Here is a 20,260-nt window from a genome sequence, read left to right on the forward strand (position 1 = left end):
TAAAAAATGCAGATAATTGCTAAATAACTGGCGTTACACCTGCCCTTCTCACTACAAAAAAAAAGACTGAGACAATTCTTCTTTTCTTTTACAAAGTAAAAATAAAGCACAATGAAACCCTTTGATTCCCAACAATACCATCACTTGGAAACGATGCAGTGGGGGAATAAAAACTAAGTACTCCTGGTGCTTACGAAGGTCATTGTGTTTCACAATGCTGGAAGGAGGGTACTTTCCAGGAACAACAGGAAGACAGGTGTTAAGGTGACTCCCCAAAAGGTTACAAGGCTAGGTAGTTAGCCTGAAGTCATTGATCGGTAGCCAAATCTGTTCACAGCATAAAGTTTCCTAATTGTTCTATTGTTCTATCTTGGAAGAAGTTGACAGACAGGTCCTTCTAACAAAGAAAGGACTGTGCGAAATACTGACTTCCTTTAGGGATAGGATGTCCCAGGTCTATCCTTTGGAATAGTACTTCCCAAACCTGGGTAAATTATCCAAAACTGGGGAAAACTTGGGTTGTTGTTCACTTTACCCAAAGGGACACAAACCCATTATCCAATCACATCAGGGACATCTACATGAGGACTTTCTGATAAGGGGTTTTGGGGGAATGAAGGAATGAATGAAGGAATGGGTTTGAGAACCAATGTTTTAGAGCTTCAGTGTTGTTTTGAAATTTAAGCAGATTTTTCAATAAGCGTCCATTTATACCCACACAATGATCTTCAACCCAACCCGAAAGATTTTACTCAAGATCTTATTCAGGACAGGTTGATAACCCGGCGTTGCCCGGGTATTTATTTATAGGGAGAAAATGTACAGACCAAACATAATTTTTAATGTTGGATTTTCCCCCTTAAGAGGGAGCCCCCGTGAAGCCCCATACCGTGACGCTGTTACCATGGCAACTCCACCGCGCTGTACAGTAGAAACCATTTTACATGAATACAGTAGAAGCCTTTGAAGGCACAACAGGCTGTATCTTAACAGAACACCCCCCCAAGGGGTGTTAGGGGTGTCTTACCCCCACAATATTTGTTTCCAGAGAGTAAGTCATCTGTGTACCAAGTTTGGTTGAAATTGCTCAAGGTATTCAAGAGTTATGGTGGAACACACACACACACAAACTAAGACACACACACAGAGCCATATATATATACATAGATGATAGATAGATAGATAGATGATAGATAGATAGATAGATAGATAGATAGATAGATGATAGATAGATAGATAGATAGATAGATAGATAGATAGATAGATAGATAGATAGATATAGAGTCCTCCTCCTTGCTGAATTTCTCCACTATGCAGCTGTATTTGTTGAAAACCTCTTATTTTCAATGGTAACAATGCACAGGTAATACAAAACCAGGGGGCCCTGCCCATGGTCACTCATGCTCTGGTTAGCTTCCAGCTGGACCACTGTAATGTGCTCTTACATGGGGCTGACCTTGAAGAGTGTCCAGAAGTTTAGTTGGGGCAAAATGCAGGAGTATGCGTTGTTGTGGTTGTTCCTAGAATGGGACATGTTACACTCTGCTCCGTGAGCTGAATTGCTTGCCAGTCCGAATCACGGGGCTGGTTTTGACCTTTAAAGTCCTTCATGTTATGTGTTGTGGCCCGCTAGCAGCCAGAGTAGCTAGTGGCAGACTCAGAAAGTGAGAAAATTGGGGAGGAACATGAGCCAGTCCTGGAGTCTGGGGAGGCAGAGAGGGGGACAGGGCCGTCTGACAGTTACCAGCTGCCTTTGGAGTGGGAGATCAATGGGGAAGAAGAACAGCTGGAGCCTGTTCCCTATGTCCGCGTGCGCAGAGCTGCCAGGAGAAGGGAACAGCTAAGGGCCAACTCAGGAGTAAAGCCACAGGTGGACTATGAATGGCCCCTCCCATAGGGAATAAAAGAGGAGCAAAAAGGGAGGGGAGTTTGCAGGAGACAATTAGTTCAATCCATTAGGGGGAAGATCTGTTCCTGACTTCTTGCCAAGTATTGTCTGCTACCGAGTGGCGTTTAGAAGATATCAGCCTGGCAGCTCACCAAGCCTGATAAAGGTAGGTAGTTGTGAAATCTCACGAAAGACTGTTTGCTGGGACTTTGCTGGAGGGGAATTCCTTTTAACCTAAATAAAAAAGGTTTTATCTGGACGAAGAGTTGGCTTCATGATCTTGGGAAGCCTAAGTCAGAACAGTATGTCACTGGGCTATTTGAAGCATCATTTTCATGTATCAAATGAGGGTTCACCGAACTGATTATATCTGGCAGAAGAGGTATGCTGAGGTCTGGTGGGACCAAGGCTTTTGTGCTGAGGGGGGCACCCACCCTGTAGAACCCCCCCCCCAGGGGTGAGATTGATCCTACTCATGATATCCTTCAGAAAGCCACAAGTGTCAGCAAGTTTGGGAATCTCACGGAAATAGTGATCTGATGAGACGGCTGCATTGCTTTTAACATCAATCTCCTCTAGCGTCTTGCCATTAATAATATTGTTTTTAATTGTACTGGCTTTAATATGTTGATGTTATGATTGTATCGTGTGCTGCTTAGAATCTGTGGGGTAGGTAGCCCTGTAAATATGATGAACAAATAAATAGGTTTGCCCAAAACAAACCCAACTGGATTTTTTACACATTAACTGAGAAGGGACTTGTAATTGCTTCCGCAGAAAGCTTCATCCATCAAACCGCCGCATCTCCTCCCTCCTTTCCTTTCATTGCTTCATCCCTATGTATCTACCCTATATAGATCTAACTCTCCATTGTAAGGAGAACCTACAATGATGAGAACCTAGTCTCACCATAGCTTTTCTTTGGTAATAAAATTTAGTGTCCTGAAAATGTGTGGTCAGATTCCTGCAACTGGCTTGAAGCTTATCAAAACCTGTAGCCTCCATACCTACAGGAAATACAGTAGGGAAGGAAGGAAGAGGTAAGGAGAGGAGAGGAGGGTGGAAGGGAGAGAAAGAGGAGGAGAGAGGATAGGAAGGGGAAGAGGAAGAGAGGAGTAGGGGAGAGGTAAGAGGAGAAGGAAGGGGAATGAGAGGAGGAAGGAAGGAAGCAGAGAAGGGAGGGAGGGAGAAAAGAAAGGGAAAATAAGGAGGTGTTACAAAAGGAGGAAGGGATGGTAAATAAAGCAACCCAAAACGTATATTATAACCTTTTAAATGAAATAACAAAAGTACAAGAATGAGAAATGTAAAGAAGAAGAATAACTATGTGAATGTATACCTATAATTGTATGTAAGAGAATAAAAAATATAAAACCTTTTTTTTTAAAAAAGTACAGTAGTGGCCAAAATTGTGGAAACCTTTTGGGGAGGGGGAAAAAGTGTATTTTTGAGGTTTGATGGCTAATAACACCACTTTTTTTTTTAGTAGTACCATAAAATTATATATCAATGGAAAAATAACGTTTGTTCAATTATCTGTATTCTATGAAAAGGTATAGGTCAGAAGCGACCCAGCAATAAAACCCAGTTAATAGAAGCAGTCATTCAATCTTGGTTTCACATTATAACAGCTGCAGAACTAAAATACTTGGTTCACTCCATGGGAAGATGTTGTAAGGCCATAATTCATGCTAAAGGTTACCCAACCAAGTGTTAGCTGATATGGTGATAACTTTTGTATATCCCATTTTTTCTATGGTGATAATTTTTGTATATCTCATTTTTTTTCTATGGTGATAATTTTTGTATATCTCACTTTTTCTGTGTGTTTCACTTTTCTTCTTTATAACTGCTATTCTAATAGCAAATCCTTCATAAAAGTTATTGCCTTACATTCTTGATTAAATTATATTTCTATTGATATATACTTTTATGGTACTACTCGCCCCCCCAAAAAAGTGGTGTTATTAGCCATCAAACCTCAAAAATACATTCCCCCCCCCCCAAAAAAAAAGGTTTCCACCATTTTGGCCACTACTGTATATGCAACATAGAATAATAGAACATAGAATAGTAGAGTTGGAAGGGGCCTTGGAGTCCACCCCCACCCCACTCTGCTCAAGCAGGAGACTGTATACTATTTCAGACGAATGGCAGTCCAATCTCTTCTTGAAAGCCTCCAGTGATGAAGCTCCCACAACTTCTGAAGGCAACTTCTGTTCCATTGGTTGAGTGCTCTGATTGGAGATCTCTCTTAAGTTCACAGTTCCTTCTGGATTGGAAGTATGTCCAAAACGTATCTTGCCTAGTTGTACCAAAAACAGGATTTTTTGCAATCTGGAGCAGAATGTTTTAATTGTTATTAATTAATTTATTTATTTTATGAATATATAGTCCAAGTGAAGCTACCAAATGCTGCTTTAAACAGAGGAAAAGATGTGTTCTTGTTGATGGCATAGAAGACTGAAGCTCCAGCCAGTGGGGTGAAAAATCATTTTCTATCTAAGGTGTTTTTGAATATCCATCTAAACAGAGTGATGGGAGGGGACTTCCTTGCCCCTTTCTTTTCCTTCCGGTTGTTAGGGTAAATTCAAAGTCACTCACTTCCTTCCTGTGAGTGGAAGGATGCTTAGACCCAGATTTTTCTCTGGGGCTGGGAAAACCTTGGGAAAAGGTACAGATCTGAACAGAATGAGCCAAGGGGCAAGAAAAGGAGGGGTGGCAGCCCCACAGACTGTGGTCTCTTCCTACTCGTTGTCTTCTCGATTTTCATTTTAGAAACTACTCCGCCGGTTAAAAACTAGAAAAAAGAATGACTCGGTGGAATGGATGGACTGGTTCACTAGTTAATAGGGCAACACTGCCCTAATTACAGCTTCTATGTGGCTCATACTTACACAGTGCCACAAACCCAGTAATAAAAATAATAATAATATCATCAGTAAAATACAGTAGCAAAAACCAAACCAAAGGAGCCATGCTGCAAAGGTTGTAACTGTGAAAAATGGTCATAAGCTACTTTTTTCAGGGACGTTGTAATTTAAAATGGTCATTAAATGAACTGTTGTAAGTTGAGGACAACCTGTACTTAAGACCTGACCAGGTCTAGATCCAGTCCTGACTGGTGTCTTGAGGAATACCTAGCTCAGGGGGTCCTCAAAATCTTTAAACAGGGGGGCAATTCACGGTCCCTCAGACTGTTGGGGCGGGGCGGATTGGCTCAGTAGGCGTGGCTAGGTGGTCATGTGACTGAGTGGGTGTGGCTAGGTTGTCATGTGACTGGGCGTGACCAATTTAGCAGCCCATTTTGCCTATGTCCTTGCTGCATTTGCCCATCCCCTACTCACCCACCCCTGGATTATATGGCTATGAAAAACATCCTGTTTTTAAAGCATTTTTAAAGTGTTTTTAAAGACTTTTAAAGCACTACTTCACAAGAGCAGAGCTGCTTTTCAAGCCAGCAGAAGCCCCTCCCCTACTCACCCGCCGGTCCTAGATCACGTGGCTGCACTGGCGAAATCAACCCTCAGTCAGCTGGTTCTCCCAGCACCCTTCGGCCTTACCTTCGGCGGCAGCGGTGTGATCAGAAGTGCAGCTCAACCGGTGAAATAACTAACCAGAAGTGCAGCTGGAGTGGATGCTCACTGGAAGGTAAGGCCAATGGTGAGGGGTGGGGTGAGGGACGGGGTTAAATCCCACCATTCCGCTGGCCAAATACTTTGCATTGGCCGTATCTGGCTCATGGGCCGTAGTTTGAGGATTGGTGAACTAGGTCACGGGAAGTGTTAATACCACTTTAGAATGCCTTGGTAAGGTGACACTTGGAATACTGCATTCAGTTTGGTCACCATGATGTAAAAAAGATGCGGAGACTCTAGAAAGAGTGCAGAGAAGAGCAACAAAGATGATTAGGGGACTGGAGACTAAAACGTGTGAAGAACGGTTGCAGGAACTGGGTATGTCTAGCTTAAGAGAAAGAAGGACTAGGGGAGACATGATAGCAGTGTTCCAATATCTCAGGGGTTGCCACAAAGAAGAGGGAGTCAAACTATTCTCCAAGTCACCTGAGGGAAGGACAAGAAGCAATGGGTGGAAACTAATCAAGGAGAGAAGCAACTTAGAGCTAAGGAGAAATTTCCTGACAGTCAGAACAATTAATCAGTGGAATAACTTGCCTCCAGAGGTTGTGAATGCCCCAACACTGGAAGTCTTTAAGAGGATGTTGGATAGCCATTTGTCTGAAATGGTATGGGGTTTCCTGCCTAGGCAGGGGGTTGGACTAGAAGACCTCCAAGGTCCCTTCCAACTCTGCTATTCTATTCTATTCTATTCTATTCTATTCTAGGTGATGGGTACGACACAACTTTCCTTTGGATGCTAAAGTCATCTGTCTATCCATCCACCTATTCATCTAGCTATCCATCCAGCTGAGATCCTCCTTTTCTGTTTTCCCCCATTAAGATTTCAAGAATTGCAATATAATCTTGAATCCACTGTGCACTTCATTGCATCCAGTTTCTATTTCCTCAAAGCATAAACAGGACTACCTAAACGTCAGGAAGACATAAAAACAAATCCTCTAATAGTGACTACTTTCTGGGATAAAATAGCTAGCATGGAGAAAGAACTTCTCCTGTTTTAGACAAACGTTTATTATAGACGTTGCTTTGTTACGTTCTGATGACATTAAATCATGGAGGATTTCACCTTGAAGAAGTTGCTCAGCTCTTAATCAGACAAATTGGCAAAGATAGCCCCAAATGTAGAATGAATCTACAAGCTCTTAGCAAGCCCATAGCAGATCCTACAAACCGAGATAGATAAATATCTAATCATTCTCTCTAAGGACCCTTGTTTGAGATCATGTAACACCAGATTTTTGTAAGTGTGATTGAGATTGGAACAGGGCCACGTTCATTCTCTCCTGTTCAAGGTTTTAGGGAGACATTACTTTTTCAACAAGCTGATCCATCGGATCAATTGGCTGAAACCCAAGATTTTCCACAGCTGACGTAAACAGAACTACCTTCATTGTCCCCCAATGTGCAAAAGAAGGATAACTTGATTGAAGAGTAAAATGTACTATTATGGTCCATCAGAACTTTGCAAGTTCTCAAGATATCCAAAGTTTTCTACCCGCTATGAAGGAATGTGATTGGGTGGTCACAGGTCATCTTCATCCCTAATAAAAGTCGTCGTCAATTTCAAGTTTCTGTTTCTAATATTTTTAATGTTAAATTGAGTTTATCACACCATAACATTTCTCTCTTCCACCCCACCCCCCAATAACCACTGCCTGTGGTGTAAATTAGGTATGGCAGAGAGGGGAGGGCAAAGTCACCTAGGGAGTTTCCATAATGGAGGCTGGGTTTGAACATGGCCTTCCTGAATCCTAGTTCCACGTTTCTAACATTGTGTTCTGACCTAGACTTCCCAAGAGCATGAAGCAGACTCCTCGTCCGGATAAAACTTCTTTTATTTAGGTTAAAGGGAATTCCTCTACAGTCTTTCATTAGATTTCACAACTACAGACCTTTATCAGGCTTGGAGAGTTGCCAGGCCGATATCTTCCAAACGCCACTCAGTAGCAGCAATTATTTGGCAAGAAGCCAGGAACAGGTCTTCACCCTAATGAATAAACTAATTTTCTCTTGCAAACTTCCCTCCACTTTCACTGCTCTTTATTACCTATAGGAGGGGCCATTCACCATCCACCTGTGCCTTTACTCCTGAGTTGACCGGGCTCCAGCTGTTCTTATGCCCCACTGATCTCCGACTCCAAAGGCAGCTGATAACTGTCAGTTGGCCCTGGCCCCATCTCTGCCTCTGACATAGAGCCCTCATCAGAGCCTTCCCCAGACTCCAACACTGGCCCATGTTCCACCCCAACCTGCTCACTGTCCGACTCTGCTGCCAGCTCTGCTGGCGGGCCACAACATATTGCATCACAAGGTGCTTTATGAAACTCTTGACTACCTTATAGTCATATTAAGTATCTCCAAGTTAAAAACATCAAGGGATGGGCGTTCAGTGAGGGAAAGGAACTTGGAAAGTTCTAATGGGATATTCAGCCTGTTGGTCCACCTTGCCTGTTGCTTCAACTGTCAGAGCAAAGGTTCTGCCATCACATACTTCTCTGCCAACCTCTTGCCAAAGCCAACAGAAGTATCTCCAGGCTGGTTGCCAGCAATTGTGGCAAGGTCCAGGGCAGTTCAAGTAGTTCCTGCTTATCTTGGAGAGAATGACTGACTTTGATTTAACTGAAGTCCCAAATGAATTAATGTGGAAAGATCGTTGTGGAAGAATTAACCCGTACATGATCAACTCAGGGTGACCGTTCAACGAATTTCCTAAAACAAGGACTCTCCAATTTTGCAGTTCTATCAACCTTAAAGGTAAAGCTTCCCCTCGCACATACGTATGTGCTAGTCATTTCCACCTTTATGGACGGTGCTCAAAGCCGAAGAGCTAGCGCTGTCTGAAGATGTCTCCATGGTCATGTGATTGACATGACTAAACATCGAAAACACACAGAATGCTGTTACCTTCCCACCAAAGGGGGTTCCTATTTTTCTACTTGCATTTTTATATGCTTTCGAACTACTAGGTTGGCAGAAGCTGGGACAAGTAATGGGAGCTCACTCTGTTACGCGGCGCTAGGGATTCGAACCGCTGAACTGCCAACCTTTCTGATTGACAAGCTCAGTGTCTTAGCCATTGATCCACTGCTTCCTTGCAGGTCTATCACCCTTAAAGTGATATAAAAATGTGTGCAATCTATGCCCACTGTGAGCCTGCCACCAGCTCGCTTGCCACTGGTAGGCCGCAATAGGGGGAAAGGAAACATGGCCATAATGGCAGTGTGTCTCAGCCAAGCTTGGTGTTTCTGAATGGACAACTCTACAACTGAATATGCCAATAAAATCCTCTTGCGATGCTCCATCCAATATTTTCAGAAGTCTTTAACAAGACTAAAAACTAGGATCCTTTCAGAAAGGGCTCTTTTCTAGAATCAGTTTTGGTATGCAAAGAGTTTCTAGACCAGGGGTGTCAAATTCAAAACCCAGGGGCTGGATTTTGCCGATGGGCTGCTTAGATCTGGCCCTTGGGCCCTCGCTGGAAACAGCGAAGGACTGGCCTGCGGTACCTCTGCCAGCGAAAATGGAACTCGGGAGGGCCGCAAGTGGCTCTCACTGGCAGAGGGTTGCAGCAGGCCGCCATAGCAAGGGGTGGCTTTCACTTACCTTCCCTACCAGTTCTCAAGTGTTCGCACCTGCCCAGCCTTCCGTGCATGAGCTTTGCTCAAAAAACATCCCTAAATAGGACGAAATAGAGCCAGGGTGGGCGCACTATTTCCGCTATCGGTTCAGGCAAACCAGTCTGATCCAGCAGAATGCCACCTCTGGACCTCGGGAGCCTGTTTTTGCTTGCAGAGCACCCGGGCCACCACAGTAGTGGTGGGTTACAACCGGTACACCCTGGTACGGGCGTACCGGTGCCTGCCGGGAGCACCAAGTACCGTTCTGGTACAGTGCTCTGGAGGGCCCACCTGCCCGCCCGTGCTCCTTACCAGTATTTGAGGTTTTCAGGGCTTCCACGCAGGCACACGGAGCGTATGGCGCCTGCATGACACTCCGCCAAGCAGCTGGAGCGTTGCGGGTAAGTATGCAGGTGCGCACTGCAGGCGTTCATGTGGTGGACGCCCGGCCCTGTTGCACCATACTGGTTGCAACGGGATCCGGGACCCACCACTGCAACACAAGTACCCCCCCCCCCCGACATGAGTGACATCAAGCTGGCCACACCCGCCCTGGCTACACACCCACACCCCGAGGTCAAACACAACCCTGATGCGGCCCTCAATGAAATCGAGTTCGAGACCCCTGTTCCAGATGAAAATGGGAGCTATTTAGCCAAACTCTTTGAAGATCTCGCTTAATTCTTAAGTGGGAGAAATGATCAAACCCTAACCCAAACTCCAACCTTGCTGCCATCTTGACCTCTCTAACGTCTCTTCTGGGCCCTCCTGAAAGCCAAGGCCAAAACAGGCACCAGTTAACATGGCAGGTTTCATTTTTACAGTCAAGCCTGGGGAAACCATTCTGTTCTGCATCCTGATTACTTTTTCACATGGCCCAATGTTCTATGTACCTAATCAGGAAGCTGCAAATCATCCACCTTCATGACTGATAAGGTTATTAACAGGCCTAGTGTTCCCTTTCCACTGTCATCTGGACCAGTGTTTGAAGGTGACGTTGGGGAGGGGGGGGGGAACCAATTTGTTAGTTTGGAGAGAAATTAGACTAGGAACAAGTCAATCCATCAGCTATGGGCTGATCGGTCCATGGAAGCCATCCAAACAAACATCTGGTTCCTAAGGTCATAAAATAAGAAGCGAAGAACATACCGTCTGGTAGATCACTTCTTCCCTTCCTTCTTTTAGTTGCCAACATAATTTAAGTCTTATCCTGCAGCTCACGATGGTCATTTATGAGGTTTTAAGGGAATGATTGCTATTATGGGAAGTCAAACAGACTAGAAACAGATCTGTGCATGAATGGGATAGAGATGGATAGGCGGGCTCCTCCTCTCCTATATCTCATCCATGATTTCTTAAACAGGAAATCAGCTCAAATTGCCCCCCTCAATAGGCTTCTTTATGTACAAAGCATTCTTCTCCATTAACCAGCACCTCTCACCTACAATCCCAGTTCAGTGGAACATTTCCAGTGAGTTTCCACAAGAGGTTTTTAATGTTCCAAACTCCCCAGCTTCATCCACAAAAGGATACTGGAATTCCAGATGTCACAGCCATCTTTTTCGGAGGTCTGCTACCCTCATTATATTTTTCTAGCACTTTCCTTTTTTCCCCCCTCCACGATGGGATAAACATGAAATAGCCGCTGGCTGTATTTCATTTGGTAATGGTAGTAGAACCCCCAAAACTCATCATAATGGTGGCTCCCATGTAAGTATCTCAGAAGCACACAGAATTGTCTAAAGATTCAGAGTCCATCTTCTGTTCCAGAGGTACACAACCAAGAAGGATCTATTTATGTGATTTTAGTGATTCCAAAAGACCTTCTATTTCATGCCAATGAGGACAGCCATTCTTCAAAGAACTCATTCCTCCGCAAATGGGTCTTCCTACAATGCTCAAGGTCCATAATTGGGAAATAGTCAATTTCTAGAGCTGTGATGGCGAACCTATGGCATGCATGCCGGAAATGGCACACAGAGCTATTTCTCCGGGCATACCAGCCATCGCCCGTTGTTCTTCCAGATATCTGGCACCCTGACCAGCTCGTCTTTGTGCACACGGGAGCATCGGAAACAGAAAGAGCAGCTCCCTGGCGTGCATCTTCACACTGGGAAGCTGAGTTTCCGGTTTCTGGTGCACGCATACGCACCGGCCAGCTGGTCTTCATGTATACATGTATGCTGGAAATTGGAAAACCAGGTGACCGGCGCATATGTGCACACCAGAAACCAGAAGCTCAGCTTCCTGGCACGTGCATGCATGCCAGAGAATGGCTCTTCCAGTTTCTGGTGCTCTCCCATGTGGGCGCGCGCTCCCATTTTGGCACTCAGTGCCCAAAAGATTTGCCAACACTGTTTTAGAGCAATGGAGACATTTCACCAATCAACTGATGGTAGAAAATATCCAGTACGAAGTGAAAGTTTAATCCTTTATATTACATTCGTTTTCGGAAATTGGAGGACTAAATGACATCTTGACCACAAGCTGCGTTAGTTGAAGGTCTCATTTGAGTATGCTGAACCATGTTTTCTGTTCATCTTGATCTAGCCCAGAATGCCTGAGAGAGTAAAACAAAGGCAAGGGGAAGAGGAGGTGGTGCTGGGAGACCAATGAACTCTAAATAGCATCCCTATAGCAAGTATAAATATCCTCCTCAAATATTTCTATCTTCTAAATTTGGGGTGGGTAGGGTGCAATGAGAATGCCAGTCGTCAGCCTCCTACTGACAAATGCCAAAGTATCAGGCTGTTGACACTGGACCTAAATGTGTAAAACATCTCATAGCAACCATGTATGAAGATGTGAAAACACTATAAGGGCAACACGATATAAATTTCCACATCCCTGCTTGGACTTGATCTGATGTGTCTCAAAGCACTTCCAAGCTGTCTACCGTGGACCTTACGCATTTCTTAAGAGGTCCATGAAGGGGGTGGTGCATAAAGGCACTGCGTGCATAGTACCATCCCTGTCCTACTGTCCAATTTATATGTGCTCTTTTTTATGTTCTTATGGCTATGTTTTGCTTATTTATATCCATTTATTTGTGCCATTTTCCCATGTGTTTTCATACTTGTTTCCTTGTACTTGTTGACAAACAAACAAACAAACAAACAGATAAATAAATCGGGCATTTGTCTTGGAACCACCACTCCCTGCAGATCTTGTAGTTGCTCCATTTTACCATGGCCTCACCAGGAATGTCCATAAAAGGAGTGGATCAAAAAGTCAAAATGGTGGCCATAAAACATGCAACGGAAGCCCTCATGACACACACACACACACAAGGGGGGGAGGGCTCTAATTGCAAGGCTATGGCTGCCATCTTGATTTTTTCTTCATCTTCCTGCCAGGCCTTCCCCCGGCCTGTTGCCTAAAGTCATGTATTCCCGCTCCTTTCCCAACCTCACTTCTCGTACAGATTTCACCTCCAGTTCCTGGAACTCCTCTTCCTGGAAGGCCATCCCAGTGGCTCTCACACCCACCATTGGGGTCAGAACCGTTGGGAAAGATGCTTTGTTGCAACACTGCTGGCCTGTTAGCCTTTGACTGGAACGTCTAAATGCCACTTTGAAATGGCAGCAGGAGCATCTTTGGAGGATGTCCGTGATTTTATTGAATTCCTCCTCTCCCAATTTTCCCTTTCCAAATTTTCACATCATTCCCCATTCAAACAACGCCTCAAAAATACATACCGTGTTTCCCCGAAAATAAGACAGGGTCTTATTTTCTTTTGATTCCCCCAAATAAGCACTTGGCCTTATTTTCAGGGAGGTCTTATTATTTTTGAGGTGCAGGAGGCGGCGAGCGTGGTCACCTCAGGGCTGCTGCTGTGTTGCAATATTTTTGGGGAGGTCTTATTATTTTTGAGGGGCAGGAGGCGGCGAGCGTGGTCACCTCAGGGCTGCTGCTGTGTTGCAATATTTTTGGGGAGGTCTTATTATTTTTGAGGGGCAGGAGGCAGCGAGCGTGGTCACCTCGGGGCTGCTGCTGTGTTGCAATATTTTCGGGGAGGGCTTATATTCAGGGGAGGGCTTATTTTAGCACACTCAAAAGCCCGATTGGGCTTATTATCCGGGGAGGTCTTATTTTGGGGGAAACAGGGTACCTACATGCACAAAACCCACCAGACAAAAACCCATTCTAAAGTCTAAGAGATTCCCAGGAATCTCTGCAGGAGGGCCAGCCACACCAGATATGTTGCAACAGCTTTGTGGAAATGTTTTAATTTTGCCTCAGTTCCATGATGATATCAGAAAACCTAGGATACAATTGTGATTTCTTCCACCGTAGTCGGAGGAGAGCTGGACTTGCAATTTACTTCTGGCTCAGCTGCAGTAGAAGAGGGAAGTATTCAAAAGTTGGTTTCGGCTGAAAATGTTAGAGCTATGTGAAACCAGCAGTTGAGAAATACACTGCAGACTAGCACTTGGTAGGTCTTGGAAAAGATACTACACAGAGGCTGTGATGTGTCTCTACCTGTGAGGACGAGAATGCCGCAAGCAATGGAATTCCCTGGAGCGAAAAGTCAGACTTTGAAGAAGCAGGAAAGGAAGAATATTGAGTTGTTTGAAAATTGGTGTTGGAGAAGACTTCTGAGAATACGGTAAAGTCGGGAACGACATATGTGCTAGTGGTTTCCAACTCTAGGGGGCAGTGCTCATCGCCGTTTCAAAGCCGGAGAGCTAGCGCTGTCCGAAGACGTCTCTGTGGTCATGTGGCCGGCAGGACTAAACGCTGAAGGCGAACGGAACATTGTTACCTTCCCACCAAAGGTGGTCCCCATTTTTCTACTTGCATTTTTACATGCTTTCGAACTGCTAGGTTGGCAGAAGCTGGGACAAGTAACGGGAGCTCACTCCGTTATGTGGCGCTAGGGATTCGAACCGCCGAGCTGCTGACCTTTCTGATCGACAAGCTCAGCGTCTTAGCCACTGAGCCACTTTGAGAATAACATAGATGGGTGCAAAAAATGTAGCATTAAGCAAATCAATCCAGAGTTCTTCTTCTAGACACCAATGACCAGCTAAAATTATCTGACTTTGGGCACATTATAGAAAGACCCATCTCTCTAGAAGAGGTTCTAATGCTGGAAGAAAAGAGAAGACCAGTGGAGGGACTCCATTACAGTGGCTGTTGGAACTCTTTCCTTCCTGGTTCTCTTGGCTCCTGACCTTCAATCAATCTAGAAGGTCCTATAAAGAGAATGCTGGCTTAAAGGCTTTGAAGCTCCATGGTCTAAGTCAACTGAGCAAAGGGGGAAATTGGCAAGACTCCGTCCCTTTCCTCATTTTCCCCCCGCAGAACACTGGAGCATCTCAAGGGTTGTGACACTGGGTCATTCTGAGACAGCAGAAGGCAATGTCCTTCCTGTTCCTCTTCCTCTTCCATTCCCACACACCTGGCTATGATGCTGATGCTGAAGATGTTGTCCATTCTCTTGGTGATTCTATGAGCCAAGGTCGCTTCCTGTCTTCCTATCTTTGCATTGCTTCTTTGAGTTGTTCTGTGCTCTGGTTGGTGTCAGCTTTGACGGTGTCCAGTCACTGTGTTCTTTGGCCTTTTCTTCCTTTTCCCTTTACTGTTTCCTTTTACTGTTCACTCTTCCCAATAGAATTGCTTTCTCAAGTGTATTTCCCTTGCGTGGCATAGCCAAAATACCAAAATGACTACAAACTCCTTTGATTTCCCTTTGCTGGAAAGCGGACTGCAAGTACCGTAGTTTTCAGAGTATAAGATGCACCTTCCCCCCCCCCAAAAAGAGGGTGCAAATCTGGGTGCATCTTATACACTGAATACAGCATTTTTGGCCTCCCGAAACCCCGCCCCCTTTACAGAAATGGACGTGCAGAGAGTTTGGGAGGCCTGCAAAATGTTTCTGGGGGCTGGAGAGGGAAAAACAAGTAAAAACAGATCTCTTTTTGCTCGTTTTTGCCCCTCCCAGCCCTCAGGAGCATTCTGCAAGCCTCCTAAAGGCTATGGATGCCATATTTTTTTTGGCAAAAAGGGGCCCGTTTTTGCAAAAAAATGGACTGTTCTTTGCTTGTTTTGCTCCCCCCCTGCCCCCCCCCACCCTCCAGGAGCACTTTGCAGGCCTCTCAAACTCTCTGCATGCCCCCACAAAAAAATGAGGCCTGCAGAGTGCAAAAACTTTTTTTTAAATAAAATTCCTCTCCAAACTCTTGGTGCTTCTTATACTCCCCAAAATACAGTAATTTCTTATGAGCTGAGAATCCATTTCAGCTCATTCATAAACACGCCGAATGGCTTTCAGGGGGCCATCTAATGCGGCTTTAATGGGGTGGAAGCAATAGTGGGATTCACTTAACTTCGCTACCGGTTCGCAAATGCGAATGTGCTCGCGTGTGCCGAAGGTCGCACATTACGTCGGGATGGGTGGAGCCTCCAGCAGCCGCCGCTACTGGTTTTCTTGAAATGGTATGAACTGGCAGAGTACCACCACTGGGTGAAAGAGCTCTGAAATTGTATTCCCTTCCCTAAAGGGGAATTCCAAAGTGTGAAGCCAATCCACGCCACCCAGAGTTTGTCTCCATCCTCACATCTTCCTGAAAATTACACCCAATCCATATATATGGCAATGATGACAAACCTTTTCGACACTGAGTGCCCAAATCGGAACGCACGTGCATGCGTGTGCATTTGCGTGCGCTGGAAGCACCAGAAATCTGAAGACCAGCTGGTCGGTGCACGCATACCTGTTTTTTGGGCCGTTTCAGGCTGTTTTGGGGCTATTTTCAGGCTGTTTCTGGGCCATTTTTCACGGCATTTTCGGGCCATTTTGGGGGTTGTTTTCAGGCTGGGTTTTTTGGCCATTTTCAGGCCGTTTGTTGGCCAGAAAACAGCCCGAAAAATGTCCAGAAAACAGCTTGAAAAACAGCCCCCCCAAAGCCTGCAAAAGGCCCAAAATTGGCCTGTTTTTTCAACCAGAAGAGCAGCTAGTGATGGCGCCTGTGCCCACAGAAAGGGCTCTGCATGCTACCTCTGGCACGCGTGCCATAGGTTCGCCATCACGGATATATAGTTATAGTGGGCATTTGTTCTGTTGTATTGGTAGTGCTTCCTCAAAGTCTCACCTGGATAAATGCTGAACTCTCTTAAAAAATGTAATAAAGGCAACTTTTCCCTCCAGTTAAGCACAATTCCTTCTTACACTGTAGATACACCCGCACAATTTCATGACCATCCTATGAAAAGGGCTCCTCACAGCAACCTTATGAGCTGTTTCTTCAACAGTCTATCCCAGGGGTCGGCAACCTTAAACACTCAAAGGGCCACAAAGGTCCTAACCGGAAGCCCCCCCCCCCATTCAATTCTGGAGCCGACCGGAAGTCCGGTTTCCCCACCATAGAGTCTCCTCTTCACGCGGCATCCTTTTTCCTCTACCTGTCCTAACCAAAAGCCCTATCAATTGTGGAGCCGCAGCTGAGGGATAAAAGAGCCACATGCGGCTCCAGAGCCGCAGGTTGCTGACCCCTAGTCTATCCTCTAACCATGGTGGATTTCCATCTAAGCATTAACAAAGTCCTACTTAGTTTTTTTTTTATTATTATTTTTGAGATCTGCTAAGGTGAGTTTCAGTGTATGTGCTGCCACCTGCTGGTGAATAAAGTTTGGATTAATACATTATTGTTGATGTGGACAATTCCACAAGCTTCAAATATGGGCGGAAGAGAGGTGGGGGCTGCTTAATGTTCTGTCCCAAAGGGCACAACCATTCTGGTTTCCCTCGCATCTTTCTTCTCACCGACCCACACAACAGAGGTGTGAAATGACATTCACAGCAGCTGTACTCAACCTCCCCGTCCCAAAATCTTCCTGCTGCCACCCCCATCTGCCTCTTGCCAGCTATTTGAGGGCATCTCATCTCCCTGGCGATTAATGTAAAAATCCGTATCAAATCCAAATGGCAGTCTTTAAACTGCAGCTGTCCCATGCAGGACTGGTTTGTCAAGCTTCCTTCAAAACCGGATGCTGGTGGAGAAAACTTTGTTTCCAAGAATAAGACCAGGCTAAAATTCAGCTTTCCTCCCTAAACATTTACAGAAATCATTGAAGTATCACAAACTACAGCAATGACTGTGAAATTGATTGAACTGAGACTCAGGAAGCTGCTAAGAAGCGTATTGGTACAGTATGTTTTCTTAGAAGCAGGGGGTCTCCAAACTTGGCAACTTTGAGACTTGTGGACTTCAACTCCCAGAATTCCTCAGGCAACATGGGAAGCCAGGTTGAGAACGAGCATGGCTGAGGAATTCAAAAGATCAAAGTCCCAATTTTCCCCCCAAGTCTTTTTTCCATTAAACCCAAAAGAAAAGTTTCCGGCTTCATCTTTATCTTCATTTTAAGAATGTTCTGTATTAAAATATGAATCTTGCTTCATCACATGTCTACCATAAAGGATAAAAAGTCCCTTCTTTGCTTTTACATTTCCAACATTCATTTGAAATAACTTTATACATTCTGGATAACTTATCCGGTGTCAAATTCCAGCAACGCATCACCTTATATAAATTTTCTTATAAATTGTAGTTTAGTGTGAATTTTAAACTTTTTGCCCACATATTTTCCACTTGTTCAAACATCACATTATATCCAAAGTTCCTTGCCCACTGAATCATACCATATTTTACATGCCCACCTTCCAAATTCAATTTCAGTAACATTTTATAAATCTTAGCAACAATATGTTCATCACTGCCGCACAGTAAGATTTCCAATTCATTTTTAACAAAATCAAACCCACAACTTTTTTTATCTAGTTTAGAATCTTTCAATTGTTGATATGTAAACCAATGGCAAACATAGCCTTCTCATTCAAGCTCTTACCTCAACTTTAGTGTAGAGCAGGGGCAGCAATCTGCGGCTCTGGAGCCACATGTGGCTCTTTCATCCCTCTGCTGTGGATTCCTGTCACCGGTCAGTAAAAACAAAAAGGACACCGCACTAGGAGGAGACTCTATGGTGGGGGGAACCAGGCTTCCGGTTGGCAGAGGAAAAAGGATGCTGCACTAGGAGGAGACTCTATGGTGGGGGAACCAGACTTCCGGTCGGCAGAGGAAAAAGGATGCCGCACTAGGATTTGGCAACTTTAAACACTCAAAGAGCCACAAAGTTCCTAACCGGAAGCCCCCCGTTCAATTCTGGAGCCCACCGGAAGTCTGGTTCCCCCCACCATAGAGTCTCCTCCTAGCACGGTGTCCTTTTTTCTTTTACTGACTGGACGTCTGGTTCCCCCACCATAGAGTCTCCTCCTAGCATGGCATCCTTTTACCGACTGGAAGTCTGGTTCCCCCACCATAGAGTCTCCTCCTAGTGTGGCGCCCTTTTTCTTTTACTAACTGGCGACAGGGAGCCGCAGCTGAGGGATGAAAGAGCCACATGCGGCTCCAGAGTCGCAGGTTGCTGACCCCTGCTCTAGGCCAGCGTTTCTCAACCCCAGCAAACTCAAGATGTGTGGACTTCAACTTCCAGAATTCCCTAGGACTTCAAGTTGCCAAAGTTGAGAAACACTGTTTTTAGAGAAACCGTTGATCAGCAATGAAGGAACCAATCTTTGTTCGTATGGCTGCCACCTTGTATCTGACCCTCATTTGCTATCTCCCCCACTTTCATACTAGAGCTATCATATTTATTTATTATTAATTATAGCCATCCCACTCCAAAACACTCTGGAATGCAAACATCCTTTATGGCCTCCAGGTGGCAGCAGGAGCATATCCTGAGCCTCTTTGCTGCCCTCAAGTGGTAGCCTAGAGTCTGTAACCCAGATATGCTAGCCTACCAGATTGTATTTATCCTCCTTCATCAATTCATGCGCTTTGCATCCAAGCCCAGAGCTGAAGAAGCTTCTTGAATGCGAAGTGACAATGCTGCAGATATCCACATGACCTGGCAGTCTTCCAATACCTGAGGGCTACCACAGAGAAAAGGGGGTCAACTTCCCCTCCAAAGCACCCGAAGGCAGGACAAGAAGCAGTGAACTTCTCAAAGAGAGAAAGCACCCACCGCTCTCCTAGAAAAATGAAATATCCTGGGAAATATCAAAAAGGCAGAATATTATATTTCCCTGGATCAGAAATGGAGAAACATGTTTTTTAGGCAGGAAACAGACTCACTCTTAATAGCCCCCACTTTCCTTAACAGGCCATTAAAATGTCTGAGCCACTCTATCCTACATAACAAAGAGTTCCCCCTTCAGCTCCAGGATGATGAAATTAAGGCATGATAGTATTAGCTTTTTACCCAACTCACCACATGGCATCTGGGAACTCAACCAAACTTGGACTCAAAAAGCAGCCTAGAGAGTTGCCCCTGCATGGCCCCATGGAAGTCTGACAACCAATCAGAATAAATTTCTTACACAGGAACAGGAAACAGAGAGGTGGGGCCAGAGTATAAAAAACCCAGCAAGTCCCTTTTCTCTCTCTCTTCTGCTTCACCCAATATCTGGAAGCATGTGATCCCCCTTTTCTGTTGAGGACCTCAAACCATGTGGTCCTGTCCACCATGAAACCATGCTTGAGCAGAGGGGGCTGGACAAGAAGACCTCCAAAGTCCCTTCCAACTCTGTGATTCTATTATTTAAAAGTTTGATAAAACACAGCCTGAATAGGATCAGAGAAAGGAGATGCTGAAAAGGATTGCCACCTGGTGGCAGGAAGTGTCTCCGAAGTTTAAAGAAGAACACAGCCTCTTTAGTTCTCAGTTGCGGGCTGGGAGTCCGGGTATAAATTATATTTTAAAAACCACTAGATGGAGGAAAAAGGAGATAAGGGTCCTGGAAGTTTGCTCTCTCCACTGTAATGTAGGAAGCTAAAACCCACCCCTCTTCTAAAAAAAAAAACTCCTGAAATATCCTGGGAAATATCGAAAAGGCAGAATATTATATTTCCCTGGATAAGAAATGGAGAAACATGTTTTAGGCAGGAAACAGACTCACTCTTAATAGCCCCCACCTTTGTCAATGGGCCATTAAAAGGCCTGATTCGCTCTATTCTACATAACAAAGTTCTCCCCCTTCGGCTCCAGGGTGATGGGATTAAGGCATGATAGTATTTAGCCCTTTACCCATCTCACCACAGGGCACCTGG

At 44.9% G+C, this 20,260-nt stretch overlaps 2 long non-coding RNA genes across 2 annotated transcripts in view; one reads left to right on the forward strand and one right to left on the reverse strand.

Annotated features, from left to right (window-relative positions):
- The window catches only part of LOC309394639, a 64,013-nt gene that overhangs the window by 29,064 nt on the left and 14,689 nt on the right, over positions 1 to 20,260 (reverse strand). The window lies entirely within an intron of this gene.
- The window catches only part of LOC309394640, a 253,769-nt gene continuing 250,105 nt past the window's right edge, over positions 16,597 to 20,260 (forward strand). Inside the window, exon 1 of the long non-coding RNA XR_014175761.1 lies at positions 16,597 to 16,632. This is a non-coding gene — a long non-coding RNA (uncharacterized lncRNA). The remainder of the gene's footprint in view (positions 16,633 to 20,260) is intronic.

Source organism: Natrix helvetica (genome assembly GCF_964273705.1).
Source record: "Natrix helvetica genome assembly, chromosome: 6".
Taxonomy (NCBI): Eukaryota; Metazoa; Chordata; class Lepidosauria; order Squamata; family Natricidae; genus Natrix; species Natrix helvetica.